This window comes from Vulpes vulpes, chromosome 3 (assembly GCF_048418805.1).
Source record: "Vulpes vulpes isolate BD-2025 chromosome 3, VulVul3, whole genome shotgun sequence".
NCBI lineage: Eukaryota > Metazoa > Chordata > Mammalia > Carnivora > Canidae > Vulpes > Vulpes vulpes.
Window position 1 is genome coordinate 69,450,818 of NC_132782.1, and position 27,106 is coordinate 69,477,923.

Genomic DNA, 27,106 nt, shown 5'->3' on the forward strand with positions numbered 1-27,106 from the left:
GCTTTCGGGGAAGTGATGAAACTCCTTAAAATTACTATCACAACACTTATGACAGTCTCACGATGGGGAGGGTGTTTTTCTATGTTGAAACATGACAAATTGTGCTCAAGGAACCCAATACATCCAAAATGACTAGAAGCTCGATCCCAGACGTCAATAAAGAATGAATGAGCAAAATTCTTCATGGGCTTAACATCAGAGGTACTGAGCATTTTGTAAGGCTGAACCAGAGATGGGTACGTTTTTTTATGTACAGTGCTGTCAGAGGGAATAAAGATAAACATATCTATCTTAAAAAAAAAAAAAAGGCAGGCCATTATAAGTGATTATATATTTAAAACCATAATTGTTATTCTTGCTTTTGAATATTTAACAATTAAGCATCCATACCCTGGCCATTTTAATACGGAATATTTAATGTGATATACTATGTGCTATGATATTTGTCCCCTATCAGGTGAGTTCTGCTCACCTTTGGATGGACCAAGTTTATCAGCAAACGAGATGAGTATGCAGTAAAAGCTGTAGACTCTTGTGTCCTTTACTGCCTTGTATTTCAGCTGCATCCAATTCCCTCCTGGGGATCTGCTACCTCTTCCTCTTCCATTCATCACTTCGATGCAAGCAACAGAGAAAGTGAGATAAAATAAAGACTGCCCTGAACAAATGGAATATTCCTTACTCTTCTTCAATTTTCCCTGGAAAGCAGATGCCTCAAAAGATTTTGTCTCTAGCTCTGACATCTCTTCTGAGATCCAAGTGAATTTATCCAACCAGCAAGTTTACCCCTCTTCTTAAAACTTTCCAGAATTCACCACCCAATGAATGGCACCAATATTCATTCTGTTTTTCGAATTTCTTCTATCCCCTTTAGCTACCTCATTATCTTTTAGCGGTGATTCTAAGAATTAGTGCATGCCCCCTTGACTTTTTAAAGTTTATCATGAATTACAATTTTTTGCCAGTATCCAATACCATTACAGCACATGAACTCCATTTGTTGCTTAATGTCTTTGAATAATTGTTGTCATGCATTTTTTTTATTTTTTATTTTTTTATTTTTATTATTTTTTTTTTTTTGCATTTTAACTCTATGTATTCTACACACGTTAGACCCCAAGACATTGCTATTGTTCTCTTTAGTCAATATTCACTTATATTTATCACTTCTATTGGTCTTCATTTCTTACTGTATTTTGTTTCTGATGGGATTCGTCTTCTTTTACCCGAAGAACTCCCTTTAGAATTTCTTCAGTGAAGTTCTGCTAGTGACAAAATCCCTCAGCTTTAATTTATCTTAAAATGTTTTTATTTCACATAGACTTTTAAAAGACATTTCCACAAGACACAGAAATCTAGGTTGGCCTTTTAGAGATGTCATTTTTTTCTTACCATCTGAATCTTACCATGTTCGTTGAGAAGCCAGTTGCTGCCTTATTTTTGCTCTTTTGAGCATAATGTGTACAATTTTTCCCTCTGGAGGTTTTCAAGGATTTTCCCCTTGTCTTTTGGTTTCTGAAATTTTACTTCAAACTTGTCTAGATTGAGAATCACAGAGCTTCTCGAATACAATCTGAACTTGCGTCACCTGTCATTTCCTCCTGAAATATTGTTGGTGACGCTTTCCTAATCTCTTCTTCCAGGACAACAGTGACCTACTAATTAGTGCTTTCCACAGTATTTCATACGTTTCTGACTTTATTTATGTACGTTCAACTTTTTGCTTTTCTGTGATTTAGACTGGATATTTTCTGCTCTCTTAGTCAGAGTTTGCTGCTTCCCTTTTCTAATTGCTTCTAATTGCTATTAAACTCATCAAATGAGCTTATAATTTATTTGTTGAATACTTCAGTTCTAGAATCTCCACATAATTCCATTCTATCAGTTTTGGTTCTTAACAACATTCTCCACTCTTATCAATTTTCCAGAACATAACATGTTGGGACAATCTCTCATGGGTTGTAAGCATGACCTTCTGTTCTTGCTGGGGATGCCAAAAACAAAAGGCACTGGCCAACCTTTACCCGGGCTATTTCTCAAGATTGTGTTTTCAGCCAATAATTTTCAGGGATGACCTAGTGGCTCTCTCCAGGACAGAGAGCAGGTTTTCTTACTGCCAGCTATACAGTGGTGGATCCCTAGGTTCAGTGTCCCTCAGCCAGCTGTGCAAGGCCACTGAGCATGTAGCATTCCTCTGAATCGTGTCACCTTGCCCTGTGGAACTTGGGCCTGGAGAAGCAATGCAAATATGCAATTCCCAGGCTGCCTGCTGAGCCGAGTGCAGTAAAGCTCTTTCTCTGACCTGGGAGTCTCATGTCTTCTTCCAGCATCCACGAAACATAGCAGATTACAGGAGCTCGTTAGTAAGGTAAAATCAAATTTGAGACCAGACAATCAAGCATAGGCATTTTAACGTCCATGTGAGAAAACTCTATCATCTGTGGGTATGTTTCTATTTTCTTTCTTTACTTGACCCTATTTCTTGATATGTCTGGTAATTTTTTCTTGAAAGTCAGACATTATCTATTAAAAATAGCAAGGGTTCTAGAACACATTCTCTTCCTCCAGGGAAAGTTTTCCTATATTCTGGTAGGCACTGTGTGTGGAAGCAGACCACCTAAATTCAACTAGACACTAAACTCATTTGAGGCAAGGTTGCTGTTTTTCTAAGTCCCTGTCATCTCTGGTTCATCTCTGCTTCTGGGCTATAGGTTTCCATGGGTTGAATGGAAGCTTGTGTACCTGGGCCTCTCCTCCTTGATAAGTCTTGACCTCCAATTTTTGTGTACCTTGAGCCTGCCATAACCTCCTGAGTAAGAGTACCTTGAGTACTCTTGAGCCTGCCAAAACCTCCTCTCTGCTTTCAGTAGCTTTCTACTCTGCTTCTTAGATCTACCCAGTATGGCTTAATAATCAGGTAAATACCTAAAGAGGGAAACCACTAAAGGTTGGACTTAACCTCTCCATGCTGTGCTTAGTTCCAGGACCTTGGTATCTTTCATTCTACCTTTATTGGCAACTTTGAATTACAAATTTTGGTTCTCCAGCCTCACACTGAAAGTTCAGCTGCTTTTTCTGCCTCTTATCTAGGGCTCTGTTCTGGTTTCTCAACTCCTCACCCACTGTAAATGCTCTGAGTAGAGAAGTGGCTAATAAAGTGTTAACTTATTTCTCAGTTACATCCCTTACCTCTGAATTATTTGCCTTCAAGTCTTAGTTGCTTTAGCATTTCTTAAATGTCTTTAATCAGATTTAAAAAAAAATATCCAGTCTATCTTTTCTCAATTTTTCAGGAAACCATTGATCTACCACAGGACAGAAACCAATGAGTCACTTCTGATATCACTTCTCCTTTATCTTCCATGTGCAGTACTTCCTTAATGTTTCTCCAGTCATTCCACTTCTCTCCATCTCCTGTAGCATTACCATTTTGTCTCTTACCTATGCTACTGGTGTGTCCCCTACCATTATTTTTTCTTTTAATCTGTTCCCTAAGAGCAACCATAGGGATTTACATTGAAACAAAGTACTAGTTTTCTCTGCTGTGTAACAAATTGCCACAAAGTTAGGGCCTTTAAGCAATACAATGTATATAATGCATCATCAATACAATGCATCACAATATACTGCATCACAATATACTGCATCACAATACATTGCATCACAATACAATACACAGTTACCCTGAGTCAGAAGTTCAAACACAGCTCAGATATGTTCTCTGCTCTGGGTCTCACCACAGTACCATATAAATGTCACATGGGCTGTGTTTTTATCAGAAGGCTTGACTGGGTAAGAATCCATTTCCAGGATCATTCGAGTTGTTGGTGAGATTTGTTCCCTTGAAGTTGGATGAGAGGGGGCCCCATGTTTTTGCTAGCTGATCACTAGAAGCTGCCCTAGGGTTCTGGAGTCTCACTCTGTCTGTTGCCATGTGGCCTTCTTCAACATGCCTACATACTTCATCAAGCCAGTAAGGACAATTTCTTGCTCTAGTTCATTAAGTTGGAGTCTTATATGATGCAATGTTATCATAAGAGTGACATCTTTTTTTTTTTTAACAGACTCTTTTTTTAATTTTTTTTATTTATTTATGATAGTCACACACACAGAGAGAGAGAGAGAGAGGCAGAGACACAGGCAGAGGGAGAAGCAGGCTCCATCCACCGGGAGCCCGACGTGGGATTCGATCCCGGGTCTCCAGGATTGCGCCCTGGGCCAAAGGCAGGCGCCAAACCGCTGCGCCACCTAGGGATCCCCATAAGAGTGACATCTTATCACTTTTTCCATATTCTATTGACTAGATGCCAGTCACAGGTTCCACTTACACTCAAGGAGGGAGACTATGCTGGGTGTAACACCACAGGGCAGAGATAATTTTGGAAGTCTGCCAATCACAAATTATATGACATTGGCCTCTTCAGATTAAAACTCTCCTGGGGCTCCTGGGTGGCTTAGTTGGCTACCCATCTGACTCTTGATCTCAGCTCATGTCTTGATCTTAAGGTTATGAGTTTAAACCTCCCAATGGGCTTCATGCTGGGTATGGAGTCTACTAAAAAAAAAAAAAAAAAAAAAAAAAAAAAAAAAAAAAAAAAAAAAAAAAAAAACCTCTCCAATGGCTTCCTATTGCTATTAGGAAAAAAACTCCTTAGAATGACTTATAAAGACCCATGTGATCTAAACCTAGCCCTCTATTTTCATCTTCTGCTGTGCCACCCCTTATTACCAGTACTCCAGCCATATTTTAAGTCCTTTATGTTTGCCCTATTCCTTCTTATCACAGGACCTTTGCGTAGGCCTGTAATTTTTACTTAGGAAGTGCCAGTTGTTCTTAAAGTTTTCATTTAAGCCTAACTTCCTCTAGCAGGTTTCCCTGACATTCCTAGTCTGGAAAAAAAAAATCCCATGTTACATACTCCCAAATATACCTCCTTTGTGACTTCTGATATAGCATCCACTTATTTACCATGGTTTCATTTCATCTGCCTCCTCTAGTGACTCAACTCCATAAAACTCAGATGCTGTCCTTGGTTCGGTCCATTGTATCTTGCATACTGGAGACCCTCAGGATTCATTTGCATTTACTGAATAATTGGTCAACAGATGAACTCGGGCTTTTACCTTATCTGCATCAGGTATGTGCACCTATTAATAAAGTGGTGTTTTAACTACTAATTAACTATATTTCCAGATGTTACTTTCACAGGAACCTAATAAGGAGAAGGTATAATTATCAGGGAAAGACTTGAGCATTTCTGTGATGAAAACCTCACCTCTAAAAATATCCAGGTTCTGCTAAATTTCTTTTCACTATTCAGGCATGTACTTGAGACAATACCTATTAGAGAATAGATGCTAAACACCTAACATTGGAGTGACAATGTTAGATAATCTCAATTAACCCTCACATTAACCCTATCCTATGAAATGGGTACTATTATCTAAGAATTATGAGTCAGAGAAATTAAATAATTTGACTAAGGTTAAGCAGATAGCAAGTGACAGCATGAGGATTTGAACACAAATAGAAAGAATGCTGGTGTTTGCTTTTTTTTCCCCTTTAAGATTTTATTTATTTGTTTGTTTGTTTGTTTATTTAGAGTACACAATGCTAGTGGGGGCAGGGACAGAGGAAGAGGGAGCAACAGAATCTCAAGCAGACTCTGTGCTAAGCACAGGGCCTGGTGCTGAGTGCAGAGCCCAAAAAAGGGCTCCATCTCACAACCCTGAGATCATGACCTCAGATCATGAACTGCGGCAAAACCAAGAGTCCAACACTTAACCAAGTGAGCCACCCACGAGTCACTGGTGTCTGCTCTTAATGGATCCATTGGGTCAGTGCTTCTCAAACTCTCAGTAGTAAAGGTCCAATTGATCCTTCCCAATTTCCAAGAAACCATGGACCAAAATCTTTGTAAAGTACAACAAAAATAAACTATTAGGGTAAATAAAATAATACTAAATATGAATTTTTTTAGATTCAGCAAACATAAAATTGTTCTCTCAAATTAATATAAAAGTTTCTAAATGTGGGGCACCTGGGTGGCTCAGTGGTTGAGTGTCTGTCTTCAGCTCAGGGCATGATCCCAGGGTCCTGGGATCGAGTCCCGCATCAGGCTCCCCACAAGGAGCCTGCTTCTCCCTCTGCATGTGTCTCTGCCTCTCTCTCTGTGCCTCTCATGAATAAATAATTAAAATATTTTTTAAAATCCCAAACAGTTCTAAATGCTTACTCTCAATTAGTATACTTATGTCACTATAGACCAGTAGCAGACAGTTTGTAGATCAGCACAGATCTGACTGGCACCATGGTCTGCTTCCTCAGTGGCTTTGAATTCTGTATTCTCTGTGGAACTGTCCAGTGTATCCCTGAGGCCTTTTGCAGCAGATACATTTTTCCACAAGAAAAAGAATCTCGTCAGAGTACTTCCCAAGCCCTCTGGTTCCTGAGACCAGAGCCAGGATGAAACGGAGTCTGAGAAGAAAATGTCTGCCAGGAAACTTTCCCACAGCTGAGGTCTGATCATGATACCATCATGATCAAGGGCTTCAATAGCATTGATAATCTTAAGATTTTTTCTACATTCCCTACTGGACTTGAAAAGGCCTCTTTAATTGAGATCCAACCAGTTTTTCCAAACTTATCTCCTATTACATTCTGCTACAGACTGAACATCTGTGTTCCCCTGGAATTCTAAATCCTTAATTGTCATTATGTGCTTGCTTGCTCACTCTGTCTCTGTCTCCGTCTCTCCCCACACTCTGAGGAAAGGCCATGTGACCACACAGCAAGGAGGTGGCTGTCTATAAGGCAAGGCCCGAATCTGCGGACACTCCGAACTTGGACTTCCCAGGTTCCAGAGCTGTGGGAAATGACATTCTGCCTTTTACATGACCCAGTCAATGGTCTTTTGGTCTTTTGATAAAGCAGCCCCAGCTGAATAAGACACACTCCTCTAAATTCCAGGCTCTCCTGGGCACTTTGCTGCTCCTCACACACAGACTAGGCGTTTCCATTTTGATGCCTTTGCTCATTCTCATGTCTATCAACTTGTGTCCATGTCATAAGAATTTTTCTCACTATTTAGCTCATACTGACCTACATTAATCCTTAAGAAGGGAATGCAAACTGTGAGGATGCTTGGGAATGTTGAAGCAAAGTAACAGCAATTGATTTAAAACACACACACACACACACACAAATATTATATTCTCTGTGAATGTCACCACCATTAAAGTATATTATATAGAAATAAAAGTCAAAAAAGACTATCATAAGATATTCAGAGGGGGGATTTTACATTTTATATGGAACCTTGGTTTTTCCCCCACTGTTAAATACAGAATAAAATTGTTTACAATTGACAATAATAAATCTTATCCATTTTTAGTGGCCAACATCAAATGTGATCTAGAGCCTGATGAAACCCCAAAGCTCACTCCCATCACAAGTGTCATACATTGCATCAGTTTTTCTTCCCGGAGTCCCAGTGGCCTCCAGATTAGGTCCACTGCCCTCACTTATTCCCCTGTTTGCATGCAGGCCACTTCTCAGGATACAAAGTGGTCAACAACGCCCCTGCTTCTACAAAAGCCATGGCATTCTTTTTCCTTGTTTAACTCCCTGGTTCCTACAGGGAACCAAAGGAGAACTTAGAAAGTTGTAAGATAATTCAAAATATTCTATTAGTGGCTACTTCTGGCCCACATCCCGTGGTGCACTGGAGCCACTTCCCACTAGCTCAGAAAAGGCACTTCTGTGCATTTCTTCCCAACTGCATATTTAGTAACACCCCACGGGTAGCTTGAAGTCAGCCATACTGGAAGAATTTACACCATGGAAATGGACAAATGCCACAACAAGAACTCCCACACACTCCAGAGAGCCAACATTTACCAACACACCACTGTCTACACTGAGATATAAATGGGCTGGGTCGGCTGACCCAAAAGACAACAAAGCTGAATACCTCCATTGTTTGCGAAGAAACAATCACCATCAATGAATTCCACCAATTTCTTTTGTTCAGCAATCAATGTCATGGAGTTTGTACCTTTCATAGAGCCTTGACCCATACAGCCTTGTTCCCAGTATCATGGACACATGTTTCTGCCAGGTTTTTATGTGTTATTACATCAAAGTCTCAGTCCACTTTGCCTTATCTCCCCCACAGAACCTAGACTCATGCTTCCTATCCAGTGCACATTTAATAATATTTGTTGAAGAAATTAGTTGCAAGTGAAATCAGTATCTGGAGACCCCCAGTTGAAGGCAGAAGTAACGTTATTCATCTCCAGGAATAAGACATTCATTGTGTCTTAGCTGTCAAATTTGACAGAGACACAAGGTGCCAAAGATGGTGCATTAATTGAGGTAGAAGTAGGCCTCAAGTACCTCAGAAATGTGACAGACAGGCACTAGACACCAGACAGGAGAGCAAAAAAGAGAAGAGGAAGAAGAGATGCTGAAGCCAAAATAAAATGAGCACATTTGCAAATTCAGCCTCAATTAAAGTCCAGAGCAAGTGATGAAATGAGAAAATGCTTAGAGAGTGTCCTCCAAATGCAACGGATTATTACTGTTATTCTTTTTAATTTGGCTTACTAACGGACTTAATCATTATCGATAACAGCGCCGAGCATTTCCTGGGAAATAAAGAGGCACATTCTGGGAAAACAATCCAAAACAAGAACAAAAATAAAACCAAACCAAACGGAGACATGAGAGGCAATGTCAGATGCTAAATAAAATCTAAAAGAAGAAATGAAAAAATATTATTCATGTATTAGCATAAGCTCAAAGATAATGTTTCACTCTGGGACCAATTACTGCAAGGAAGGAGTGAGAAAATGGAAGCAATAAACTATTTTTTAAAAGAGAAAAAAAAAGGTGGGGGGACATAAATATAATTAGATGAGTTTTATATGAACCAAGATTTCCAAATGAAAGGCAAGAGAACAAAAGTCGGTCTTTGAATGTGGAAAATGGGCATGGTGAGGGGAGATCAACAGGATGCAGAGTTGACAAAGTCCTGAAACTATGAACACTTAGTACCGACCCCCAGGATGTGGTCTCCATGCACAGGACTCTGTCACTCTGGGTCAAGAAACCAAGTTCGTGGAGGGCAATGAGCATGCCTTATGCATCCTGGACTCTCTCTCAGAGGCTGGCACAGTGCCCCACACACAATTCATGTCCAACAAACCCCGAGCCATGCTCTCTGTGCCTCCTCGACACTGCCCTTCTGTGGATTTGCCTTGTTGTGTGCCTCCCCTCCTTCTTGGAATAAGGTGAAGTGGCCAGAATAAAGACCATCACATCACCTTCCCACACCTTTCCATCCAAGCATGTCTATCTTCTCGGCAAAAGTGATCAGCGTTTACCTTCTCCGAATACATTTATTCATTCTGCTGGGAAACTGCATTTAAGAAAAAATGTTTGCTCAAGTCTGAATTAGTCACTACACACACATGTGTGTGCAAAGACAAACAAATAAAAATGAACACCGCATACAGAGCCTAACATTTCTTGAGGGCTCAGAACTTCATAACACCAATATTTCAATATGTGCCAGACTAAGCTGGTCAACTGAAGACAAAACTGGGGCCACATTTTTCTGCCTCACCAACCTTCCATCTTACTTAGAGTCTATCTATTTTCTCCTAAAGTTGGCTTGCCTCAGGTATAACTGAGGGCAGCCTCAAAATTTCTGTCCCAGATCCTCTGCTTTTTGCTGCTCAATGTCCCAATAGCGTCATTAACCCCAATGTCTAACTACAAATGATTCCCAAAGCCACAGCCTAGCCATGACCACTCACCCTCTCTCAGATTCCATTTATGTAGGTCCCTTTAGGAAACTTCATGGATTTCCCCAAAACACACAAACCTCATAAGCTGAAATCCAAGTTGATCTTCCTCTCTCAAAACAACCTTTTCAAATCACTCATTATTACAAAGAGGCTTACCATATTCACAAACATCAAGTTTCAACCACCTGAAAACATCTGTACATCTTTTCCTTCGCCCCACATCTAATCTTACATCAAACATTATACATGGCAAGTGGATCTATTTTAGACTTTTTTAAACACTCCATGTCCCACTCAAGCACAACGTTCTCTCCAGAACATGCAGTTTCCTTCAGCTCAAGTGGCCCGTCCCACTCTAACCACAGGTGCAGATGCTTCCCACCCTGAAAGCACTGTCCACACATGTGTCCTTCAGCCTCCTCTCCTCCGCTGAGAATCTTCTTCCCCCTTCTGGGCTTCAACAGCACATCTCTGACTCTGGTGTGTTTGTGTTTAGCTCATGGCATTCCTCTCAAGTCAACCAATGTTTTACATGTATGCCTGTTCTGTTGCTGCTCGCAGCCTCTTAAAGCTGGGATCCATGTCAAATTCATCTATACCATCCAGAAGCAGCTAGCGCAATGACTTGCAAATAGTAGGCATTTGATAAATATTTCCACCATGAATAAGTGATGTTAAAACTCGCCTGCTTAAATGAGGTATTCACTGTTAGCTTGTTCTAAAGGGAGTTGAGTGACAGCGTGCAGCAGGATCAATCACTGAGGGCACATCAACGCCAGCTTCCCATCAGCAGATGTTGCCCATTGTAGAGCAGCACGTGGTCCTGTTCAGGTACCGTTGCCAAACAGAAGGTTCTCTTGGCAGGAGTGTTGGCACACTCTGTGTTCTGCAGGCTGCACCCCTGAGCCAGCACCTCCGTTGGCAAATGAGCCTCCTCAGAACTGGCTTGTGCCACTCTCCAAAGGCCTCCTGCCACCCAAACAGATGGGCACAAATGTAAGTGTGCCGAGTAGCAAGAGTGCACATCAGGTTGGAGCTCCCAATAAAAGATTTGTCTCTCATACATGACATCACCCCATCCACGCAGAAAAGCATACTGCTGTGTCACATGAGGTGTTGTAAAGGAATTACTCTCGAATTCTAATTTTGGAGTCCATTAATTAAAGAGTCCCAGGCCTGGAAGTGGGAGAAAGGATGAGAAAGAGCTGAAAGAAAATACCATCTCCCTTTAAAGTGTGAATTGGTGGCATCTGTGGAGCTCAGAGATGCTTTCTTCTTCCAGGTGGAGTTCAGATTTAAGACACAACTTTAAGCAGCAGCTAAATCCATGACTGGGGCTCCTGTGGCTGCCAGCAAGGCAGCGGGACACCAGACACTTCTCTCAGGGACTGATGCGTATCCTCACACAGGGGTGAATAAAAGTTTAAACTCTTTCCATCTGAGCCAAGATCTGTAAACCACATTCCAACAGTGTAGTTTTAGAGAGAAGAGTGCATTCTATAGCCCACCGTATTCTGAGAACCTGGTTACAGTAATGGCCAAACTCAAGCTGAAAACCTTTATTAACGCAGAGATTATCTTAATTGTCTGATGGCCTGAGCTGGCTAGACAAAACAGTCAGCGGCGAGAGCAGCCAATGTGGCCTTTGGAGGATATTACAATTTTAAAAGCTTGCAATTGACAAAGAAATAATACCACCTACAACTCTAAAGCACTTTAATTCTGTTTTTCGGTTTTGATTTGTTGTGTGGTTTTTTTGAGACGATAAAGACAGATAGGAACAGTATCGATCTACTTAGTGGGCAGATCTCAAAGTAATTTCTTCCACTGGGATTTGTATTTTTGCTTTTACTTTCCAAACTCTAATGTACCCGTGACTCATTTGGAACACAAGAAGTGCAGCTTGAGTCTCCCAGTCGGTCATCTGCAGAATGCGCCAAATAGCTACAGGACCATGGGGAAGCCACATAATGGAAAACAGATCATCTGGCAAAACAACTGTCCAATGGTCAGCAGGTGACCCAGTTGCTGGACCACTATGCTGCCCAGTACTGGAAGGTGCTCAATCCCAGAAATGGGCTATAAATGTTCATTCGGAGCCATACCATTTGGAAACTGAGAGCCTTAAAGACCTTGGCTTTGCTGGTCACGCTAGGGGTGTCAGGTGCTTCTCTGTAGATAAAATCCATCCAGTCTACTTACTGTCTGCTTTTTAAAAGTCATTCTTTGTTTCTAGGCAGCACCAGACAGAGGCTAAACTGGGGATTAAGTATCCATTGTGAATGCAGTTCAGAGATATTAAGAAAGAATAAGAGAGAAAGGAAGAAAAGTTTTTAACACCCACTGTAGAAGGAATATCTCACTGTGACAGCTTGAGATACTGCATTTCTTAAACAATGGAGAGTAATATACAGCCCTACAGTGCATCATCGTCATATTTGAAAGCTTTTTCTGCAAGAAAAAGAATTATTTTTAATAATGAGTCAAGTCTTAACCTCTGGGATGTTTTACTTAAAAGATTTTGAAGAAATTTACTTCTAATCTTATTTACTGATATACATGCATTTTTAGATCTTCAAAAGTATTCAGAACTCATTCGTTTTTCAGTTAGAATTAGTCCAAAGGGGTTGACATTAGGATCTTTGGATGACTTAATTGTAGATCATAAGTGTCTCCAAACTCAACTTTGCTGCCCAAAATGTTTTTTTCATCCTCTACTCTCTCTGGAAGGAAGTCACTACAATGTTCATTTGTCTGGTAGCAGGATGAATGGCCAACTCCTGGCATGTACAAGTTGAAGAAGCTATAATTTGCTCCCCATTTCCCTTGAAGGTCACTAAATTTAATACTGTGATTGAAACCCTGTGCCTTCCATAAATCTCCAGACAACTGTGATTCCTAAGAAGGCAGATAATTTGGGCAGATATGTTGACCTGTGCACACATGTTAAACAATTATAAATTGTTTCCTTTCATCTGTCTCAGAAGTAATCTCTAGTAAGACTCCAAAATATAAATCCTATCTAAAATGAGACAGCTAGGGAATAGCCCATGAGGATTGGTGGGTTCACCCACAGCACTGACACCCCTGCACGGCTTCAGATGATGACAGATGACACTGATTATCAGCCTTGACTTGACTTGAACTGGTGGCTTCTATCTCTGGCTTCCTTCTTGAAGGCAAACAACAACAACAAAAATATGCTTCATTTATTCCATTGGCATCATTCCCAGTCAATGAATGAGGATGACACTTCTCCCAAGTAACCATCTCAAAGTTTTCTGAGTTAGTTAGTGCAGAAAATGTGTTGCATTGGAAAAAATGTAATAAAATCATTCTTTTACTTTGTGCCTGGAGGGAAGGTAGGGCATTTAAGACAAAATAGCTCTGCCTTTCCTGGTCCACATAATCTTTGATATTCTAGAATGGAAAATTTGTTGCATCCCTGGATACACATAAAACCATCAGCGGTCTCTAGATCCTCAAACTGGGAAAGTAGTGGTGGCATCGCAGGAATGTAACTTTGTTGGGGTAACAGAGGCTCCTGACCGGATGCAAGTGGGTGTGTAAAAGTATTTGAGGCAGAAGAATGGAGGCAGAGTGACCAATAATGGAGGGCTACAATAGGAAACAATGCTTGAGAGCGATGAGGTGAAAGGTACTGACAAGTATTGAATCCCAAATCCATGTCCCTATAATTTCTATTGGCCTAAATTGAAAGGGTTCTCCCTATTTTTAATCGCCCTTCATTTCAGTATAACTCACACAATCTCCCAATATTAGTTTGCTAGAGCTTCTGCAACAAAGTATCACATACTTGGTGGTTTAAACAACTGAAATTTGTCATCTCACAACACCGGAGAACAGAAATCCAAGATCAAAATGTTAGCAGGGTTGGCTCCTTCTGAGGCTATGAGGGAGAATCTGCACCAGACCACTCTCCTGGCTACTGGAGGTCAGCTAGATGGAATCTCTGGTGTTCTTTGACCAAAGAAACATTGCTCTGATTTCTGTCTTCATGTTCACATGTCATTCTCGCTGTGTGTGTGTCTTTGTGTGTAAATTTTCAATAAGGATAGCAATCATATTGAATTAGCAGCTGACTCTGTTCATTATGATCTCATCTTAACCAATTATATATGCAATAACCCTATTTCCAAGGTCATATTCTGAAGTATTGAGGGTTAGGACTTCAGTATATAAATTTGAAGAGGGTGCTATTCAACTCATAACTCTCCCTAAAAAACTAACAATAATAACAGTCTGTATCTTCCTTCTCAGGCCAGGGGATCAGGGTCTTTTTAATCAGAGTTATAATAAAGGATAGAGGCTGTTTGATGTAATATAAGACCACAGATTCAGGGACATGCTCAAACTGCAGAAGCAAAAAGGAAATCAGAAACCCACTAGCAAAAAAAGAAAGTCTGATGTATTACCAAGCCAAAAGGACCAGGAACAAGTATCAAAGTTAAGAATAAAGGAAGTTGTAAAATTGGATTCAACATAAATATACAAAAAGCAGGGAAGGGTAAATAAATGAAGTGTAATTATCAAACTAAAGTTTTGGCATTTTCTCACTCCAAAGGGCAATTTATGCTTTTATGGATGGATATCCAGGTTATCTCAACCACGGTTAAGAACCCTACATAACAGGAGTTGGGCTGTATATTCTCAAATCCTCAAACACTGACTCTTAAAAGAAAAGATAGATACTAAGTTCATACTGCAATTAGTATGTAGGTTGTGATTTCTATGAAATCTCTTTAAAACGATAATATTTCACTTCAAAACAAGAAGATACAAAAATATATTGATAAGAAATATTCAATCACACGAAAGACAATAAATAAGAGAAAAAGAAAGGACAAATTGAAAGTACAACAAATCAATGATGTATCTAAATTCTATCATACATTAAATATAAGTTAAATGTATTCAACATTCCAGGAGAAAGCAAAGATCATGCAACAGAGCTCTAAAATCCCTCTGTATGTTGTGCATAATAGATCCATCCAAAATAAGGATCCAAAAAGATTGGATAAAGGGATTAAAAAATATATACCATGTAGTTATAACCAAAAAAGAAAATCTACAGCTCTTATAACACCAAGTAAAATACACTTTAAGGCAATAAATATTTCTACAGATAAAGAGGTTCTCTTATAAAGGATTTAATTCATCAGGAAGACATAAATACTTTAATTCATATGTGCCTATAGTAGGCTGAATGATAGCTCCTAAAAAGATATTGCCCCATCATAATGTCAAGAACTGGTAAATACTACCTTATTTGGAAAACTTCTCCTGAGGATGAATAAAAATCGTTAAAATCAAGAAAACCCAAAGTCTTACTATAAGACTTAAAAATCCTGAACAAATGTCAGCACACTGATCCAGTGATTTATTTTTTTAAATAGAGTACCTAATGTTCAAGAATAAACCCACTGGGATTGTTCTTAAAAAGAAAAAAAAGATTTATTTATTTATTTGTGAAGAACGGGGAGGGGCAGAGGGAGACAGTCTTCAAGCACACTCCCCACTATGCATGGAGGAGCCCTATGTGGGGCTTGATCTTATGACCCATGAGATCATAACCTAAGATGAAGGCAAGAGTCAGACACTTAACCGACTGAGCCACCCAGGTGTCCCTTTAGTGTGTTTATTCTAAGAAAGCAACCTTGATTTAATATTAGAAATTAATGCAGGCACCTCATCTTCAACAGCTTATCCCAATAAATGCTGCTGACAAAATTCAACATCTAATCATGGAAAAAAATCACGTGGGGATTCCTGGGTGGCGCAGCGGTTTAGCGCCTGCCTTTGGCCCAGGGCACGATCCTGGAGACCCAGGATCGAATCCCACGTCAGGCTCCCAGTGCATGGAGCCTGCTTCTCCCTCTGCCTATGTCTCTGCCTCTCTCTCTCTCTCTGTGTGTGTGACTATCATAAAGAAAAAAGAAAAAGAAAAAAATCACGTGTATAAACAAAGCATAAGAGAGAGTTTCCTAAATTTGATAAGAGGAATCTAAAATCCACTTCCTACTGGGAAGTAAAATGATGACATTTTTTGCTTTATAATCAGGAATAGAAAAATAATGCTTCTTAGCACTATATCTGCTTAAAGTTATATTCTAGGTGCTATTCGTGATACTATAAAAAATGTATAAAAATTTAAAAAGAAGTTTCTTTCTTTAAAGAGAGTATGATTGAATTTGTAGAAAACACAAAATACACTAAAGATGCTAATTAGAAATTATGAATGAGTTTAGCAAGTTTGCTCAATGAGGGCCATATAAAAATAAAATGAATATAAAATAAAAGGATATATAAAAATCAAAACCACCTAACCTCTATTGTACTAATATAATTAGTATGTTGTATCAGCATCAAACATTTGAAAAATGAATTGAATTCTTTAAAAATTTCACTTATAGTAGGATCAAAAAATATAGTATTACCAAGAATAACTATTTTTTTAAAAAGCAGGATGATCACTACAATAAAAACTATAAACATAGCTGAGAGAAATCAAAGAAATAAATTAACGGAGAGATATGCCATGTTCTTAAACATTAGATAAATGTTTTAAATAAATTATTTAAACCCAATAATGTCAACGGAGTCAGTATAGTTCAATGCCAATTCTTCCAGATTAGTGCAAAGATCTAATGCACTTCCAATCAAACTCCAGAAGGTCTTGTTTGGTTTTTGTTTTGTTTTGTTTTAAAGATTCATTTATCTATTTTAGTGAGAGAGAGAGAGAGCATGAGTGGGAGGGGCAGAGGGAGGGGAGAGTGAAAAACCTGAAGCCGACTCCCTGCTGAGCATGGAGCCCAATACGGGGCTCGATCTCAACCCTGAGATCATGACCTGAGCCAAAATCAAGAGTCGGACATTTCACTGACTTAGCCACCCAGGCGCCCACAGGTTGTAGACTTCAAATACATATGGTTATTTTACTTCAGTTGTAAAACATCTATTTTACATACATATGAAATAGTCTTACACATATGTCACAATAAACGAAAAATAAAACTTTTTAAAAATGGTGCCATGGATAATAACATCAAAAAATATAAAGAATGCACAGAACAAAACATGTATAAGACTTCTTTAGAGAAAAATCATTAAACTTTATCAAAAGACATTGAAAGACTTAAATAAGGGAATTATCATGTTCATGGAATAAAAACTTCAATATTTTACAGAATTTCAAAGATGTCAATTCCTTAAATAAATGATAGACAAAATGCAACCCCAATCAACACATTAGCAGGTTAATCGGGGTCTGAGAATGAGTGGAAGTTGACGAGCTGATTCTAGAACACAGATGAAAATGCAAAGGACCAAGGATAGCTAAGACACTGATAAAGAAGAACAAGATGTTAAGATGTGCTCTATAGATATCAAGACTGGTTATAAATCTCAGGTAACGAAACCACCAGTGCTGATTGTGGACACAGACAAAATGACAAATGGAATGGAATATATAACCTGAAAACATACACATGCTCATGTGGACAGATAAATGGCAGGCATAGCATTGCAAATAAGTAGGAGAAGATGAACTCTTCGGCAAACCATGCAGAGAGAATTAGATATCCATAGGGGAAAATGAAATGGAACCCTTGCTTCATACCACAAACAGAAAACAAATTCCAGTCTAATTTAAATGCTAAGTGCCAACACCCAAAATAGGAAGCTTTTAGTTGATAATGTATGCATATTTTTTATGACATTAGTCGGGTCAGGCTGCAGTAACAAAATACCACAGACTGGATGATTTAAACAACAGAATTTTTTTTCTTGCAGTTCTGGAGGCTGGAAGTTGAAGCCAAAGTGCCAACAGGTTGGTTTCCTCCAAAATCTTTCTCTAGCTTGCAGGCGACCATCCTCTTGTTGCGTCTTCATCAGATCTATCAGTGTGCATCTCTGGTATCCTGGTGTCTGCCCACATTTCCTCTTCTACTAAGGACACAAGCCAGGTTGGATTAGGGCCCACCCATAAGATCTCATTTAGCCTTAATTACCTCTGTAAAGGCCCTATTTCAAAATACAACATTCTGAAGTTCTGGGGATTAAGACTTCAAGGTATAAGTTTGGAGACGGGGGCATAATTCAGCCCATAACAGATCCCTTGAGGTAAATAAGGATTGCTTAAACAAGACATAAAATGCAAAAACCATAAAAAGACTGATAAAAGTACTTGATTTACACTTAAGAATTTTTGTTATAAGGCTCATAAAAAGACAAAGTAGAAGATTTTTGCTACATTTATACCCCAGAACAGCTATACAGAATACATAAAGAATTTTTACAAATCAATAAGAAAAAGAAGAAAAAAATAAAGAAAAAAACCCACAAACATATAAGATCTCTGCAACTCAAAAGGGGAAAACAGAGCGACAGACCAGAACAAGAACTTCAAAAAGAAGAAAATCAAATGTCCAAAATACACAGTGAAAGGTGCTCCAGCTCCTTCCTAATCAGGGAATGCAAATGACATTGGCAAGACTTGAAGCCTGACAACACCAAGTACTGATGAGGATGTACAGTGAAGAAGCATCCCAGACCATGCTGAAGAGAGTGTACATGGTACAATTACTTTGTGAAACAATTTTGTATCATCTAATACAATTGAAGATAAACATATCCTGTGACTGGGTAGCTTTTTTCTTAGGCATAAGCCCAGAGAAACTTCTAGAATATATATATCCATATAGGTAGAAGTGGAAGCAACTTAAAAGTCCAACAAAACTCAGCCAGATTTTTTTAAATGGTGCTCTTAATTCTGGGAAACAAACAGAGGGTACCTGGAGGGGAGGTGGGTGGGGGGATGGGGCAACTGGGTGATGGGCATCAAGGAGGGCACGTGATGTGATGAGCACTGGGTGTTATACGCAACTGATAAATTATTGAACACTGCATTTGAAACTAACGTTGGCTAATTGAATTTAAATTTTAAAAATAAAAATAAAAAATAAAAGTGCTATATTAACTTGATAGAATATTAATTTATAGTAATGAGAATATGTGAACAACAGTCACACATAGCATCTTCATGCAGCTTGCAAACAATTTTGAATAAATGAAATCAGACAAAAGGATACATTCACTATGATTCCATTTATGTTTAATTTAAGAACAGGATAATCTCAACTAGATTGTTTAGGGATGCATTTATAAGAGACAAAAACCCCTTTAAAAAGCAAGGATGTGATTATTGAAAATACCAGGACAGGGGGTAGCCTCTGAGGGAGCAATAGATTTGAAGAGGAAATTAGAAGCCTGGTAAGTCTCTATGTTCTCAGACTCTGTGGCTGTTACGGGGATGCCTGCTTTACAAGGGTTCATCAAACAAGAATTCATCTGGATTGTATGCACTTCCTATATGCTATATTTCAAAATAAAACAAGGAAAAATAATTAGACATAAGAAGAACGTGTCTGGGAAGCCTTGGACTTCAAAAATGAAAGCAAGAATTTGTAGGTAGCAGGTAATCTGTGTAATCTTGCCTAATTGGGTGTCTGACGTAGTGTCGGCTGCTGGTTTTCTCGTCCCAGACACCAGGAGGGAGACAGATTTAATAGCTGTGTTTAAAGTGTCAGATGCAAGAACTGTAATAATCTTACTTGTTACCAATTCTCTCCAAACTGGAGAACATTTTCATTATAATGGTCTATTTTCCTATCTATCAGAGATAATTAACCCCCCCCCCCCCCCACTAGCAGCAGCCAAGGTCTTCCATCAGCCCCTCCCTTGGGCCCCTGGCATAGACCTCCAGGCCTATCCAACTGGAGCTGGAATCAGCACATGGTCAAAGTAGTCGAGAAAGAAAGCCTCGACAACAATCAAACAAAAGCAAAGATATGGAGCCATAGGAGATGTCACGAAAAGAAAGCTTCAGGAAGTGACGGCAACAAAAAGAACTTTCTACAGCCAAGATACTCTTCCATTTGCAAACTGTGTTTTGCTCTTCAGACCGTGTGTTCACCCACATTTAAGAACTGAAAATTCAGCTTTCTTTCTCAGGTGCATTATTTTCAAGTTGATGTAAGGGCCCCAGATGCTTTGGGACAGCATCCCATTGATTATCGTGCTCTGCTCCCTGCAAGCATAGATCTATTGGAATCTAACTGACTGGGGAGTGTGTGTTGTTTTGGTTTGAAAGCAATTCTGTCCTGAGTCACACACAACAGCAGCAAAATGCCGAGGGACCGGATAAAAGCTGGCCATTAGAAACCTCAGTTGCTGCTTATGTCTTCCACAAAATTGAATGTATTTATCCAGCTATTGTCAACAAACATATATGGACAACAGTCTTCTCACTGTCTGCATGCCTGGCCCTGAGAACCCAAGCGAGTGGGTGGACATCTGGGTCACAATTAGAACGACAAGGACGGTAATCCATTCCTCTCACAGGATTCACTGAAAAACTGAATAAGTAAAAATGAGTTGAAAACAGTAGTAAAAAAAAGAAGCTAAAAGGACCACATGCATTGTTGTGGAATATGAAGTCAACAATCCCGTAGTGTATTGCCCACTCTAGGAGTCTAACACATTGTCCGGCAGGCTGAGCACTCCCAGAGACCTAATCCAGGAGTGTGTGTGTGTGTGTGTGTGTGTGTGTTCAGTTTTAAGTGAAGGAAGTGGCCCTGGGGGTGGAAGGGGCAGGAAAGGCAGGAAAGGAATCCAAAGAAGAAACACATAAAGGAGAAACCATGATCTAACTACCCTTTGACTAAGGAAGCAAACACTCCGTTGAACAGAGGAATCCCGTGCCAAGGCTGGGTATTGGGGAAAAGGCTTCGCTGCCCTGGGCTAGTAGAGGCACCACCGGTCATCGGCCCCCCGGGTCCAGGTCTGGCCTCCCCGCCCTCTTGGCCCAGCCCCCCACCCCGGGAGGCTGGCCGGTCTGACCTCCCCCTTTCCTTCCCAGCGCCCCTCTGCTTGCCCCGCACCATCTCCCCAGGCTCCGGGTGCCTTGGAAACTCCGAGGGCACAAATGACAAGCCCGATAGGAAAACGAATAGGAAATAACAAGCTACGGAACCCAGGCTAGGAAGAAAGCTCCCTTGCAACCAGAGCTCCTGCTGCCTGGGTTCACTTGGGGCTGCTGAGGATGGGGGTGCAAGGGGTGGTGGGGAGCGCGGGAGGAGGCAGCGGGAGGCCTGACACCGCAGGGCAGGGCAGCTGGGTGGGGGGGAGGTCAGGGGAGAAGGACAACTCGAACAGGGGTCTCAGGCTGCAGGAAAGATGGTTCGGCCAGGACTACGGGCAGTCTGGGGCCAATGTCGCCTCCGGAGGAGCCCCGGGTCATGCCGGGTCACCGGCCCTCTCAACGCGCCCTCCCCAAGTCGGCTGTGGTGCAAATGGGGGGAGACTCGGAGGGGCAGCAGACCGGCGCTACTCAGTGCTGCTTCTGCCTGCAGCAGGAGGAGGTCTGAGCAGGGAGCCGCCTCTCAAAAAACATGTTCCTGGGACACCGGGTGGCTCAGTGATTGAACTCTGCCTTCGGCTCAGGGTGTGATCCTGGGGTCCTGGGATCAAGTCTAGCATCTGGATCCCCTTGGGGAGCTTGCTTCAACCTCTGCCTGCGTCTCTGCCTCTCTGTGTGTATCTCTCATGAATAAATAAATAAAATCTTTTTTAAAAATTAAAAAAAAGAAAGATGTTCCTTTATCTATTAGTAACCTGACATTACAAAGCCCATGTTTATTGCTTAAACCATAGCACTGAGGTCACAAACTGACAGCAATGAGCAGAATCTGGGAAAAACAGTTTTTATTTTTTGCCATTTGTCTGGTTTTGGATCTGAGGATTGAATGATGTTCTTTAAAACTTCTGAGCTACTTATCAACATTTTAAAAGCAAGAGATTTTTGCATGTTAAAAATCCAGATATCCAGACTTTTCTTGAAATGAAATGCATAGGCTGACATTCCCTTGTGTTAGCCAAAAATCAGTGTCCCCTTGGGTGTACTTTCACTGTCCAGCAGGCCACCACCCCTGCCACTCCTGGATGCTTACTCTAGCCCATGCCGCCCATTCACTTCACGGTGGTCACTTGAACTTATGACTTGCCTGCATTTGTGACTGTGTCACTGTCAGAACAGAAGCATTTCTGGGGCATACTTTTGTCCATTGGATCACTGATGTCAATCAATGATTTGGAACAATGCCAGGCACATAGTAGCTGCTAAGTAAGTATTTGTCCAATGGCGTGTTGTGCTACCATCACTGAGCATTGGAAGAAATGTTTGGGTTGGCAGTGGTGAAGAAAAAGCACTTGTTTACAAGTTTTGTCAGGACATGACCTTGTTCAACATACCCGCGACCAAGCTGGCAGCTAGGGAAGATGAGAGCCCCGACACGGCAGTGGAGTATTCTTGTTCTCAGGAACATGTGGAGCCCTGGATGGAGCAGAAAGGGTGTATGAGCCACAGCAACAGCTCTACCCTTGCACATCCTGTCCTCTCATGCAGGAATTTTTTCTTTCTCTCCCATGATGAGGAGGAAGGAGTTGGTTTGCACAGGGAGACCATGCTCATCTCCACTCCTTCCTTGGCCCCTACACAGCCTGAATCATAGCTAGAAAATACTTAGTGGGCCACATTCCAGGGCAGCTGGGTGTGAGGGGTCTTCACCGCAGAGCTAACGCACTCTTAAGTGTAATGCAAAGACTCAAGCTCTGTGATGATGTGATGTGCGGGCCTCAATGGCATAAAACGGCACATGGACAAATGGTGGAAATCAGGGCAGAACTGCCTGCCAGAGGCAAGTCCCCCGTGGTGTCTCACTAGGTTCTGAAAAATGACTAACAGATGACAAAGGCCAGCAGGCCCATACATCTGAATAGCGGGAGGGACTGGCAAATTCATTAGGAGCAAATAGGGCTCCTTCAAGTCCATTTTACTTGCTAAAAACAAGCAATGTTAAATTTTTTAAAATGAGTCCATTTTTCATCTTATTTCTCACTTATATTTGCTGCATCCATTTCCAGCTAAATGAGTAGAGGTTTGTGCTTTGAGACCCCACTTTGCTGCTATTAAAAATCAACATTGGATCTAAGCAGAGAGGTAGAACCTTCTGTTTCTGGATAACTTGCTCTGTGGGCCTCATCTGTAGAAAATCAGTCAGGGAGAGAGGGCAGTAACTCTGACAGAACACCTTCAAAGTGTCTGACTACAGAGGCCTTTGCATATGTTTTGTCACATATTCCTGTTCAACAGTTAAGGAGATTTATAAGGAATCCACTAGAATGCAAAATAGCGCAGTTGTTATGGAAAATAGTATCAGGGGAACTCAAAAAATAAAAAATAGAACTCCCAAATGATCCAGCAAGTCCACCACTGGACATTTACCTGGAGGAACTGAAATCAAGATCTCAAAGACAACCTTCTAAATGGGGAAAAAATATCTGCAAACCATCTGTCTGATATGGGCTTAATATCCAAAACATAGAGGAACTCAAACTCAATAGCAAAAAAAGTCAAACAATCCAATTAAAAATGGGCAGAAGATCAAAATAGACCTAGTTTTAAAGAAAACATGCAGATGCCCAACAGGTACATGGAAAGATGCTCAACATCACTTATCATCAAGGAAATGCAAATCAAAACCACAGTGAGATCTCACCTCACACCTGTCAGAAAGGCCATTACCAAAAAGACAAGAAATAAGTGTTGGCAAGGATGTGGGATGAAAGAGAACCCTCGTGCACTGTTGAAATGCAAACTGGTGTAGCCACTGTGGAAAACAGTATGCAGGTTCTTCAAAAATTTAAAATATCCTATGATCCAGCAATTCCACTTCTGGATATTTATCCAAAAACAACGAAAATGCTAATTTGAAAAGATATATGCACCCCTATGTTCACTACAGCATTATTCAGAGAAGCCAAGATATGGAAACAACTTAAGTGTCCATTGATGGGTGAATGGATAAAGAAGATGTGGTATATATATACAATGGAATACTGTTCAGCCATAACAAAGAATGAAATCGTGCCACTCATGACAACACGAATGGACCTTGAGGGCATTACACAAAGTGAAATAAGTCAGAAAGAGAGAGGTAAATACAATATGATCTCATTTACATGTGGAATCGAAAATAAAACAACAAAGATCACAGATACAAGGAACAGAGGTGTGGTGGTTGCCACAGGGGAGGAGGTTGGAGGATGGGCCAAATAGATGAAGGGAATCAAAAAGGTACAAACTTCTAGTTATAAAATAAATAAGTCCTAAGGATATGATGTACGGCATAGTGACTACAGTTAACAATACTGTGCTGTACATTTGAATGTTGCTAAGAGAGTAAATCTTAAAAGTTCTCTTCAAAACAAAATAACTACGTGTGGCGGTAAATGTTAGCTAGACTTATTGTGTGAGGATTTCACAGCATACAAATATTGAATTATTATGTTGTACACCTGAAATTGATATAATGTTATATGTCAATTATACCTTATGTTTTAAAAAAAATGTCAAAGAGATACCTGCACGCCCATGTTCATTGCAGCATTATCCACAATAGCCAAGATATGGAAACAACCTCAATGTCCATCGACAGATGAATGGATAAAGAAGCTCTGTATATACAGGGATACCTGGGTGGCTCAGTTAGTTAAGCATCTTTTGATTTCGGCTCAGGTCATGATCTCAGTGTCTCAAGATCAAGCCCTGCATGGGGCTCCATGTCAGGCATGGAGCCTGCTTAAGATTCTCTCTCTCCCTCTCCCTGTGCCCCTTCCAATGCCTTGCCTAAAAAATAAAAGAAATTCTGTCTATACATACAATGGAATACTATTCAGCCATTTAAAAGAAAGGAATTCTGCAATACGCAATATGGACAAAAATTGAGGATGTTATACTACATGAGAAGAACCAATCACAGAAAGACAATAATGCATGATGCCACTTACATGAGGTATCTGAAATAGTCGAGCTCATAGAATAAAGTGCAGAATGGTGGCTGCCAGGAGCAGGTGGTGGAGAGTTGCTAATCAGTGGTCATAAAGCTTCAGTCAAGCAAGATTAAGAGCTCTAGAGATTGGCCATGTGACACTGTACCCACAGTCATCAATAATGTACACTGAAAGATTTGTTAAGACGGTAGATCTCATGTGAATTGTTCTTTCCAAATTAAATTATTTAATTTAATTTCATTTAAAAGAACCCACAACTTTAAAACAGAAGGAATCTTAGCAGTTGGATAGACCATCTTTCTCTTTGACCTATTTTAAAACCATATCACCTTTTAATAAGAAAAAAGTGCACATCTTCAAAAGATCCCAACATGTCTCCTTGCTCTACCCCATCTCTGTCTTGAAAGAGTCTTTTGACTGTATATCCACAGCAGCCAATAGATTTTAGAGCTTTATATTCTATAGAGTGTATAACGGAAGCAAGGAACAGTTTTCTCCTAAATTAAAAATCTACTGCAATATTAAGTAGACTTTTTAAACTAAACATGTTTCGCCAAATAAGAGTCTGATGCAGGTGCTGCTGACCTAGTTCAGCCTCTCTCATTGCACAGAGAGCTGCTGAGGCCCAAAGACAGTCACTAACCTTTTCTCCCTACTTCTGGGAACTACCCCTGTGTTTTCTGACTCAGTTTCCTGAGGATTGCTCTCTCAGTACTCAATCCTCAATACTCTGTTTTCTTAAACACATGGCTTCAAACCTGGAAGCCCAGGAATGAGAGAAAACTGTGGAGATATTCATATAAACAATAATCACTCTGTTGGCATCACCTTGGTGGTGACGCTGGTATGCAAGGGCCCGTATGAACACACTCCTTGCCTTCAGAAAGTTCTGGTCAATAAAGAACACACTCATAGGACAGTCAACCTAATAGGGCCCAGGGTCTGGTTTTCATGAATGGCTGAGCAAGTCCCCAGCAACTGGCAGAGAGGACTGGGTTCTCTGGCCAAAGCTAGAGCCTAATGGTGAGGCCAATAGGGATTTTCTAATCTGAACTCTAGTTTTCTGACCCCCACCCAGTTGAAGACAACTGGTCTCACGAGACTGAGCTGCAGCACAATAAGCTAAGGGCAACTTCCCCTATGGGTGGGAAGAGTAAACCCCATCCTGCCATGCTTTCCTCTGGGCAGAAGACTCAGACCACCAGTTGTACTTGAACACACACATGAGGGTGCAACCAGGGGGCCTTGCTCTGTCAGTGAGTGGCCCACCACCCACGCCAAAAGGGAGAGGCAATATTTATGCCACCTTTCCCACCCTGCGGGAAGAGGTAGCTTCTACAGAAGTTTCCCTTCCCTCCCAGAGGTGACATGCCTTACAGCCTGCACACCATCTGACCCAGTTTCTACATGTTGAAAAGACTAAACCCATTAACATAATAATTGCAAAGAAGAAAGGACTCTTGTTACACCAGAAACCATGAGGTATTCCAGAAAAATGGCAAGTCACAGGGCACAGGTGGAGGAACAAGACCCACAGAGGGCCTGCTAGAAGTGGAGAGAGGGAAAGCAAACTGCCCTGTGGCCAAGTTGCCCACTTGGGCTGTGATCACAAGGGCACCAGCAAGGTGCAACCTTGTGGTGACTCAGCAAAGGAGGAGGATGGTTGGCCTCTATGTTTCTTCTCCTGTCCTCAGGTCAGGGGACTCTGCAGGGGTGACCACCTCTAGGGGGATGAAGGAAGAGCAGGGGCTGGACTGAGAGAAGCAATTCTGCAGGATTGGTCCAGCTGCAGGGTGAACAACACTGTGAGGTGCCCAGGGGAAGCAGGAAGCTGGTGGACTGGCTGCAGTCTTTCAGGAAACATGGCTGCCAGGACTGGGATGGGTGAAAGAACGGAGAAGAGGACACAGATTCAAGAGACATACAGGATGGGAGACCAAGAAAACAAGGTCATGCATTGTGGAGGATCGAATTTCCCACTCAGCTTGTGGATTCACAATCAAGGACCTTGATACACTTCCACCCCACTTACTTACCTCCCAAGATTTATGCTGTTCTTCTCATGTTTGTAATTAGCATGTATGTTAAACATCTCAATACATTATTTTTGTTGATTTTTGTCAATACCCATTCCGATTTATGTTGGTCTTCCTTTCAGCATTCCATGTCTCCATCCAGGATCACTTTCCTCTTGAATAAAAACTCCCTGTTTTGCCTCCTTTAGGTCAGATATACTCCTGGCAAGTCATATTAATTTTTGCTTCTCTAAAAGTGTTTTTATTTCACCTTCATTTTTGAAGAATATTGTGATGAGTAAAGAATTTCAGGCTCATAGCTATTTTCTTTCATCATTTTGAGGAAA